The sequence below is a fragment of the Hoplias malabaricus genome, chromosome 17 (genome assembly GCF_029633855.1).
Source record: "Hoplias malabaricus isolate fHopMal1 chromosome 17, fHopMal1.hap1, whole genome shotgun sequence".
Taxonomy (NCBI): domain Eukaryota; kingdom Metazoa; phylum Chordata; class Actinopteri; order Characiformes; family Erythrinidae; genus Hoplias; species Hoplias malabaricus.
In genome coordinates this window covers 15,350,790-15,361,550 of record NC_089816.1, presented here as the reverse complement: position 1 = coordinate 15,361,550, position 10,761 = coordinate 15,350,790, and the positions used below count along the sequence as shown (strand labels likewise).

General features: G+C 38.4%; 1 long non-coding RNA gene across 1 annotated transcript in view; it reads right to left on the bottom strand.

Moving 5' to 3' along the window:
- The window catches only part of LOC136673278 (uncharacterized), a 30,263-nt gene extending 20,368 nt beyond the window's left edge, over positions 1 to 9,895 (bottom strand). The window contains exons 1-2 of the long non-coding RNA XR_010795916.1: positions 9,829 to 9,895; positions 8,455 to 8,507 (exon numbers count right to left, since the gene is read on the bottom strand). This is a non-coding gene — a long non-coding RNA (uncharacterized lncRNA). The remainder of the gene's footprint in view (positions 1 to 8,454; positions 8,508 to 9,828) is intronic.
- Between the last annotated feature and the right edge of the window lie 866 nt (positions 9,896 to 10,761).

Sequence of the window (10,761 nt, the reverse complement as noted above, 5' to 3'; positions counted from 1 at the left end):
TTCCACATATTTACCATCAACAAAACTCTCCAAATAACAATGCAACTTGGGACCAGATCACGTATGTGAGACAGTGCTAAGTACGTTGTGAATGTTATTTTCAGATGTATGCCATGGACAAAGCCTCGTACATAGTGTTCGTATGCACAACTCGTCAGACACTCGTCAAAGTATTTAAATCCAATTTAATTAAAACGATTTTAAACTGAAGCCAAAATGAAATGACAGAAAAACAGTGGAAGGCTGTGTGAAAGAGAAGAGAAAGAGAGAGTGAAACAGAGAGAGAGAGAGAGAGAGAGAGAGAGAGTATAAAATGTGGAAGTGTACAGAGAAATAAAAAGGGGAGAGAGAGAGAGAGAGAGAGAGAGAGAGAGAGCGCTAGAGAGAGTATGAATGTGAATGTGTGTGTGTGTGTTGTTGTGTAAATCCCCCTGAGCCGGGCTGCAGAGCTGAACGTCTGATTGAGTCGTGTCACACTAATGTGTCCTGACAGCACACGGGCAGTTAGCATGTCTCCCTCGCAGCGGCTAATGCACTTTTTTGTGAGCGAGCGAGAGGAGCAGAGAAAAGCCCCCACTGCCTCCATTCTCTCCAGAAAGGGCCGAGTGTGTGTGTGTGTAAAGAGAGAGAGAGAGAGAGAGGAGAGAGAGAGGCTTTCACAAAAACACACCCATGGGAAAAGAGGAGAAAATGTTAAAAAAATAAAAAGTAAAAATCGATAGGTCACTTCTGAATGTTATTTGCCGTTATTTTCATACTGGATAATAACTGCAGTTGAATACGTGAGCTGGGACTGAAAACTGGACACAAATTAATATTGCATCTGTGTGTACATGCAGTGTGTGTGTGTGTGCGTGTGCGCACTGCTGTTAAACATTTATAAGGAGAGATAGTTACACTGCATTATTTGTGACGGCCACAAAACTGCTGCCCTCTGCAAAACACTGCTGCAAAAACAAAATGCTAAAATGCAGCCAATAAACACAATGAGGGAAATGATAGGGGCTCATTTGGAAACATTGAATTACAGAAGTAATCGTTAGCTAAAAATAACATGGTGAATCAAATATTATATGCATCCGTTATTATATGTTTGATTCAACTCTGATCTTTCATCGTAATAAAACCCTCACCAGCCATGTGCAGATATATCCAGATATGTTCATTACATTTTACCATCAATAAAATATTCAACAGCAGGAAGGAACTCTATTAGAGCCAGGGGTGGCGGTTTTCTATGTTGTCAGTAATGCAGGGGCTATATACTAATAATTATAATAATAACAATTTTACGACAAATGTCATAAAAACGTTATTAAATATATAGTGACTTTAAATAATAACTGTGAGCTTATAATCAACAACAGTAAAAGCACAGTGACGACATAAACACATAGTAACAAGCAGCTGATTGGACGTCTGTGCAATTTGACTTTTTAATTGTCTTTTATTTGTAACGTAAAAGTGATCGTTTTTAAAGCATTTCAGTGCTGTTTTTTTAACTTCAACCAAAATATCTTGACCCTACGGAGTTATACTGACGTTAGCAACATTAATGACTATTGTGTATGTGTTTATATATAAACAGATGCTTGTATACAGCCAAAAAAATAATAAATAAATAAAAAAACACAGTCAAATTAAACCTGCATAGCAACAAGGAGTTGATTGGATAACGTGCTGGTGTTGATCTTAGTTACAAGTTGTTGGATATATTTTGTTCGTTCTGTTCTACATTTAATTGAATTAAAAGAAAAATGTTTGTAGTAAAGGCATTCTTTTACAGTTTTTTTTTCGTAAAATATCGTTCAGTTGACTAATGACAAACAAACTGACGAAATAAAAAAACGGAACTCTTTTTTATCACATATCATCATAAAAATAGCTACTTTACAAGAGAAGGAACCAACCTTCTTAGATTTCATTTGTAGTCAATGTAAAAAATTGATTGTTCCATTCATGCAGTTTTTAACTGGATAATGATGATATGTATTGTACACTTTTCAAATCATCACCACATTCTACATCTAAAATTTGTTAATATTTCATAATAAATACAATAAAAATATCATTAATATTTATAAACCAAACCACTGATCAGTGCTTTAGAAAGACCATTTTTATTGTGATGTGTTACATCACTGATATTGTAAGTGTTTCTACATCAGTGACATAACGCATCACAATCACAATGTCATATCGTCCTACTGCCCCTCCCCCTTTCAAACCCAGTCAAAGCTGGCCGGTTCCCGACAGTTCTGAGGCTTAAAAAGTGGTGAAGCGGAGAGGTGAATCTGCGGGCCGAAGAAGGCCTGAGCTAATCCCGTCCCACTCCAGACGGGGGTCTGCATGTCGCCCCGCAGATGGGAGAGGGAGCATAGGGTAACACCCCCCCACCCCCCACACGCCCTCCAAAAATCCTGTTCTTAACACATGAACGAGCACTCTGAATTATTCAACCTTTTCAATATTTCACATGGCTCCCTCTTTTTTCCCTCCCCCATGTTTGTTGCCCGGCCTAATGCAATTTTCATGACAAAAAATGTTTTTGTCCTACTTTAAAACGTGGCCTGAGCCGGGCGGTGAGGTTCGGTATCGCTGGCAATGGAGGTGGAGGCTCGTTAAAACTTAAGAGGGAGGCGGAGGAGGGCTTTGGGAGAAAAGCATGGGGACCTGCTCATGCAGTGTGTGGACGGATGGTAAGTTTAAGCCTGTCTAAACTCCAATACACCACAACACAAAGACAGATCGTCACAGTTGTCTTTCAACTTTCCCTTTTTTCCCCCTCCCTGTAACGAGATACTGAAAATACACAGCTACATCCACACAGCTTAGAGGCCTCCATCTATGCCTTGTACTTTCATGAGTGCTTCACTGAACAGAAAAAGAAACTTCGGTCTGGAGTTAACACACAGAAAATGACTTACGCTTGTAGTGGTCCCGCTCAAACACACATTTCCTTTCATTCAAAGTTCACAGAGTTGGCACAGACCAGGGCATTAGTAATACATATGAAATACACCAGCACATAACCATTTCTTACAACTAGTACTTCACATGATAGGATTCGTTTTTAAAACAGTGTGAAATAAGCTTAAAATAACATGAGTCATCAAGCGCTACATCTGACTAGCTATTATGCTAAAGGAGTCTTGCAAAATTCTGCTACAAGTGTTTATTATAGGAGCGCTCGGACATGTCATTTCCTCACATTACATCACACAAAATCTAAATAATTGCTGATTGTGATTTTGGAGGTGAAGGATCTCCTGATGTTCCCCGTGATGTGAATTTCAGAGAAATAGCTTTAGCTTAAATTTTGATGTATTAGTGGGCATCGTAGAGAGAGAGAGAGAGAGAGAGAGAGAGACAGACTCCCCTTGGATGACTGGCACAAAAATCTATACAAGAAATCAATCAATCCCACGCATGCTAGACTTAACTGGTGAAATCTGGAAGTTGCTACAGCCTTCACTTCTACTTTTATAAATCTCCTTTAAATATTCATAATGAACTCAAAAAAAAGGTCAAACATCACACTTCCCCTACCTGACACTCACGTGAAGTTCAGTTCCTCGTTTCTACAGCAAATCCTAATCCATACAACGCATCACTTTTCCATAAACTGAGACAACAATAACTTCTATATTTCAGAGCCCAGCGTCTGTGACCATTTTTGGATAAGCTGGAACAGAATGTAGCTTAAAGGGCATCATTAATCTTGTTGTGATGTTAATGTTTAATGCTCTTAAAAGGGAGGAGCACCTTTACATATCTGTCATTTGAGCGTGTTCTTTCCCAGCAATTTCCACAAATAGGTTACAGTTAAAAACTACCGTTGTCTAAGACACTGCCAGCACAGACACAGTTGACTTTTGCATAAATTAAAAAATCTTTAAGTAACCTGAGCTTATGTAAATGTAAATTTTGGAATGTATGGTGCTTGTGAAAAATGGAGGGGTGTGTGTGTGTTAGTGAGTGAGTGAGTGCGTGAGAGCGAGAGCAAGAGAAAGCAGACTCCAGTGTCTGGGTGTGCAGGCCAATACCCAGCATGCCATGGGCTCCAGTCTACCCACTACTCCCCAACCCCCCTCCATACGGCCCTGTGTGTGTGTGTGTGTGCCCTGCCCAGCACCACACCCAGCTTGCCATGTGGCTGCTCTCCCTCCCAGGACCTAGATACACTCACTCACTCACTCATAATCTCATTCACTCACTCGCTCACACAACAGCCTCCTCGCTAACACAGACCTCCTCTCACCCCCATGTTCAAACCTGAGTCACACCGCTGTAAACACCCTGTCTATTTATTTTACATATAGAACACACATGCATCAGTGACACTTTGTGCATTTTTAATGCCCAAATCCGTTATTTTACTTTTATTGTTATTTTTAAATAATTTTTTATTGTTATTGTTGTTATTGAACAGGGAGTGCAGGGAGAGTCCAGTTACTCCCATGAATGTTCTAAAGGTATCACTTTAATAGCTGTATTTAAACAAGGCAGCTCTATAACATCAATTTACATAAGCACCTATGTCTCCAAGACACGCTCCTTTTAGATGGTCAATATGTTAATTCTGATTCTAATAACTGAAGAGAAAACACACACTCCTCTCTCTCATATTCACAAATACACACCTCATGAGTGAGTTATTATTAAACTTTAAGGTCAATTATAGCAGCAGCGGAGGCTGAGAGGCAGGCTTTCAGCAGCATAGTGCCGTGGAGCTTATGAAACATTCATGCTTCGAGTGCCACAAGCTTTTTTTTCCTTCTTTTCATTATCTGCCATCAGCACTGGGCCCAGCTAAAGGCTCCAGAATCACCAGCACTCCACGCAACTAATCAGCCTGGCTCTCCAGCTTTTATTTAGGGCCTGCGCATACAGCAAGGATGCTTTACTTTGCGCGAACAGTGATTCTTTAAGTTTATATAATCATTTTACCCAGGATGCCACTGCTTATTTTTAATTATGCATCATCACATGCTTCCGTTTACATTAATTTTTAAAAATTTGACATTCCTTATAGTGCTTTCAGACTTCCAACACACACACACACACACACACTAAGAATTATAATGTTACGTAACACAAACCTTCCCCGGATGATATTTGCATTTTACATAATGGTTGCTAGGGCTGAAGCGTTTTCTCGGGTGGACCATACGGGCATCTGTTAGGGGCGCAGTCCCGGACCCTCAGAGTGTGGTCAGTGCAGGGGTTCCCCCATGCCTTCTGCCTATAGCACAGTTGCGGCCGCATTTGGACCCGAAGCTGTCCACAGTCTGCCTGCGAACGCAGCCAAGACGTCCATATGCCTCTCCAGCTGACTCTGTCTCCGTCAGCCCCCTGACCCCAATGTACAGAGAGACGGACCCCACTCGCCAAAGCCCAGCCACTAAATACCCCATGCAGGGGCAAGGCATGTGGACCCACACATGCCCACAACCACATCTAAATACTGGATTTGAGGAACTGAGGCTTATCGGTAACATTAGTGTATTATATTACGTATACAAATAAGAAAAAGTACAAAGGTTGTGCATGGTTACACAATTATGCCTGGATTTGAATATTCATATAAGGAAACCAATGAGAATATTTCATAGACTCCTTCAGGAGTAGGTATAGATATTACACAATTACAGATAACAAAATAGATACTAACAATTAAAGAAAATGCCATTTGTTTTTTTAACAGGACGGTAAAATTGGACAATCACAATGCAGATGACACATTTTCAAGGATATGACTAGGAAAGAAGAAAGAATTAATGCTAACTCTGGTGTTAGCTTTAAAATAACCAGGCTAAATACTCTAAGTGCATTTTGGCAGATCCAGAAACGATTAATATATATTATTCTTAAAAGTAATGTTAGTATAGCACAGGATTCACTGATCCATCCAAAGCAAGATCCATCAACACCCAACGTTGCACCCATTAGCGCGTTAGCTCACAGCATCGATACTCATTCCACATTAAAACGAACAAACCTGCCCTGGCTATGTTTGAATTATTAAACATGCTATCACATGTAATCTTTTTTGTACTATTTCACGTTTCTTCCATTCACCAGTGCCAGGCTAAATCTCTCAATCAAATATTACATAGTGCTAATTCTTACAAATGATCCACTGCCAGAATAGTCTGCATATATAAGGTCAAGCTCAAAGCTTTCAGAACAAACAGTCATTATACATACAGTTTGTTTTACCTTTCTTTACCCACTAGTCTCCCAAATTTAGCTCTGGCTCATTCCACCCACTATCTAGCGCTCCACAAATCACACAGTGCTTCCAAGCTGAGATGGCAAAGGGTAGCACTGGTTAATTTCAAGATCTGTTGATTAACGCTACAGCAAAACAAACTTGAAGAAAGATATTAAAGACCAATTTTGTTACATAAGCTAGCAGACAGAAGTGTTGGTTAGATGTGTTACTTAAGGAGGACAATGAAAACCATTCTATCCACATTACTGTCATTTTTAAAATACTGAGATGTGTGTGTGTGTGTGTGTGTGTGGGTGTGTGTCCAAAGCCCAGTGCCGTGGTGTATATTAGGACACTTCTGAAAGTGCTTTCTGAACAGCTAATGAGAAACCAGCTGCTCTAACAGTGAAGCAGCACTACTTCTAACACTTATCAGGACTACTGCTTTCACAATGTGCTCTACTGACGAGTCCCACGGCATTAATACTGCAGCAGATTAATATTTAAAGACGTCAAATGGAATATGGAAAATAACATACTGAATAGAGTCTCATTAGCCCTCATGAGAGAAGCTAAGTAAGTTTCATTCTAAGTGACTTTTCATCGTGCAAATGGTAAAAGGAGGCGAGGGGGAGGGATGTAGACACACAGGCTCTTGTCAGAGAAACCCGATTTAGTTAATGACTACATGCACCTTCACTACACACACACACACAATTCTGTACTTAAAATCATATTTATGAAGAGGGGCATTGAACCCATGTGTCTTCTATTTCCCAAACAATGACTTAGATGCTAATTGCTAATTAGATGCTAAATGACTTAGATTCTATGTTTATTTAAAAGATATATACAAACTACATTTTACTACATAGGGATCAATGTTAACTATTAAAATGTATAATTGTGATTAAAGCCTTGAATGCATTTAAATATTCTTATTAAATATCATGCTGTTCATGATTTGAAATCCTCCAATGTATTTGCTTTCGAGTCGGCTACACATGCAGCTTAAACTGCCGTAGTGATGCATGCTGGGAAAAGTTAATATAGATAATCCTGAGCTTATACTGAGCTCTCATTTAACTAAGCACTGAACAGATTAACTAGTTAGTGGACGGTTCTGGAAATTGTTACACAGGTTAAACCACACATCAGATCACATTCTACTATTATTATTTATTACATAAAGACTTTTTGTTGAATAAATCAAATAAATCAGTGTCGAGGCCAGATAAAGCATTATATCTCACTTAAGGCTTCATATCAATACTATGTATAGAAATGAGATGATGTACAAGATCAACTAATGGAGCCTGTGCTGTTTTGTGACCACAGTAAACAAAGGGTCTCCTCTCTAAACAGCATTACCCGTGTCAGAAGCTAGCGTGTTTGTTTAAGAGGAAAGATCTGCTCAAAAAGAGACTCAGCTCCCCTTGTGTAGGGTTTATCTTCACTCAAACTCTGATTTAACTGCTGTTTGCTTCCCAAACAAACATTATGTTCGAGTGTGCTCTGTGACACTTGGCAAACACCATCATCTGTTGTTTAAAAATGGTCCACTTGAAGAGCGACGAGACAAAGCCTGGTTGAGAAAGTAATCAACTGTCTAGACCTCCTTTACAAAGGCTGGATGCCTTACAAAAGCAAGTCACAACTTTTTTTGGCACATCAGGCTTGTAGGGCAGCAGAGGGGTTCACACAAGAGTAAAGATGAAGGAAGATGCCAAAAATACGACATGCTGACAGGCCCCACGTCCGTCCCCAGCCAAGATTATTTACTGAGTGCAATCAGTATCCTAGATATGAAATAAACTCAGACTGGTTTTCTAGAGATAAATGAAAACTTTTTGGAGTTTTTCAAGGTATGAAAGTGGATTTTATAATGGAAATCACATTTGATAACGTTTCATCAGTCTTAGTTTCAATTTAGCAAATGTACAAAAGGCCCTAAGAAATAAAACTGATTCTGCAACAACAGATTGTTCTCAAATTTGAAAGCATCCGTTTGTCACTAAGGATGCATAATTATGGTGAATTCTTTAAATGTTATTAGTATAAGATACATGTTTAAGTTTGGTCAATATTTCAGACTGAAATATAATTGTATGCCAGATGATGAAGGGCTACTTTGTGAAAAGTAGTATGTTACTAAAGTCTGAAACAGATTTTGTGTTCACTCACTACAACAATGCGTGATTTCAGACATTACCTTTATGAGCGATCCAAAAACTTACCAAAGACTGAAGGAGATGTTAACAGCAATCCACCTCACAGCCTCCTCTCAAACCTAAACAAGAATTACAAGACAATTTAAATGCATATCTTAAAGTCCCAAAGGTAAAGTCAGGTCACTGATTAAACCTTAAAACACATCTCTGTTCATCACAAACCCAGATTAATAAGTTATTTCCAAGTATGAAAACCCAATAAGGCCTGGATCATTTCCACTGAGTAGTTTAGCTAGTGTAATTACCCCAACTTCCGGCCACTTGTAAATACAATATTAGAAATCTTAGCTAACTGTAAATGAATAGAAGGACTTTACTCACTCAAATCAACATTTTTCAGGTGTAATATGTGTGTAGATTAATGTCCAAGACTTGCTTGACTTTGAAAGAAAATGTTTTTAGATAAAAACGCTTTTGTTTAAGTAGGTGCCAATGCTGCTAAGATTATTAGCGCCCCCTAACTTCGGCCACCTCCACTGCTTGTGACAGTCAAACGAGACAGTTACTACCACATTCAGTGGTTTTGAGAGGTTCACAATGAGATTACGTTTGTCCTGTGTTGGTATCCGTACTCTACATGTGAGGATTACAATGGCGGTAGATTTTCCCCTCAGAGAAAAGTAAGCTAACTTTTACACTGAGGGAAATATCTGTCGCGAAATGGAAGTGTGTTGTGTTCCACATGCAGTTTTACACACAAAGAATTACAACACTGTTAGAGATACTTAAATATTGTTTAGATGTGTGATTTCTTGCAAGACTGATGTTTAAATGCCCTACTAGGGCTTGATCTTATGTTTTATTGTTTTACCCAATGGGATTGGCGAAGAGAGAGAGCGGAATTGCACCATATACAGCAGTGGCCGGAATTAGGGGAAAGACTGATACTTTCTAGATACTAGACAAGAAGTTAAATTCATTAAATGCGTATCTTAAAGTCCCAACGTAAAGTCAGGTCACGGATTAAACCTTAAAACACATCTCTGTTCAGCATAAACCCAGATTTATAAGTTATTTCCAAGAATAAAACCCAATGACGCATTTACATTTACTCTAAACCTTCTTTTTGCAATTAATCTCTGCCTGAATAATTTTCACTGTACAAGGTCTGACAGAAGATTCGTAACCGTTTTTTTATTGTGTAAACACCAGTTTTCGAAAGCCAAATAAGCAGTTTAGCTAGCTATAGCACTCCAAATAACAGCGTTTCCCTCAGCAAGTTTTACCTGCCCTGGACAATAACAAATATATAATAATTTATATTTAAATAAATTAAAAAAGCAATAGCCTATTTGCTTCTATAAGAAGTCAGTTCTCAATATTATGAACTATATTCATTATAACAGCTAAAATGTAGCATTGTTATTAATGATAACCTACTTATTCGACTGGAAAAACACACACACACAGAGAGAGAGAGAGAGACGACCGTTAGCCTCACGTTACCTCAGGAGAAAACCTGATGAGGTGCATTATGGGAAACGTAGTTCTTTAAAATGTAGCCCTTAAAGGGAAGGTAGTTGACAAATCTTGTAACAGTAAAACAAGACATTCCTGGAAACCTTTACAGCAAATAGATTAATATGTTTTACTTATGTAAATTTTGTACTTTCTGAGTCACGTTTCAATTAGAAGCACAACTTTATCAAACTGAATTTGTAAAGGAAAGGGGCTAAATCATTTATGTAAAACAAGCTGCTACTCTGCAAGGTTTAAACTTTTTCATATGAGAATATGCAGCAGTAAAATGCACTTATTTGCTTAGTTTATATGCTCTGGACATGAGTTTGGATCTAAAAAAAAGGAGTATCTTTACACTATGTCATGAGGCAATAAATTATTCAGAATAAAAGCAAAACTTAAGAGCTTTGGTAAGTTCAATTATGTCATTCTGTCTTTATCGTGTCTCCTAATATAATACATGTTTATTTGTTTGTTTGTGTGTGTGTGTGTGTATGTAAATTAAAAAAATTGTTGCCCTGATTTGTAGAGGTTTAAAATAGACACTGATGCATATTTCAGCAGAGCAAACCTTTAAACTAAAATAATTTAAAGTGATAAATTTTGAGACTGGACTTTAATGATTGTCATAAACCTATTTTAAAAATAAAATAATATCTCTTTTATTTCCTTTATGGGTTTTCATATACTGCATTCACGATGACGCTATCTGTGAGGAGTGTGGTGTGTTTTCCCTGTGTCTGTGTGGGTTTCCTCCAGGTGACTGTCTGTGAGGAGTGTGGTGTGTTCTCCCTGTGTCTGCATGGGTTTCCTCCGTATGACTGTCTGTGAGGAGTGTGGTGTGTTTTCCCT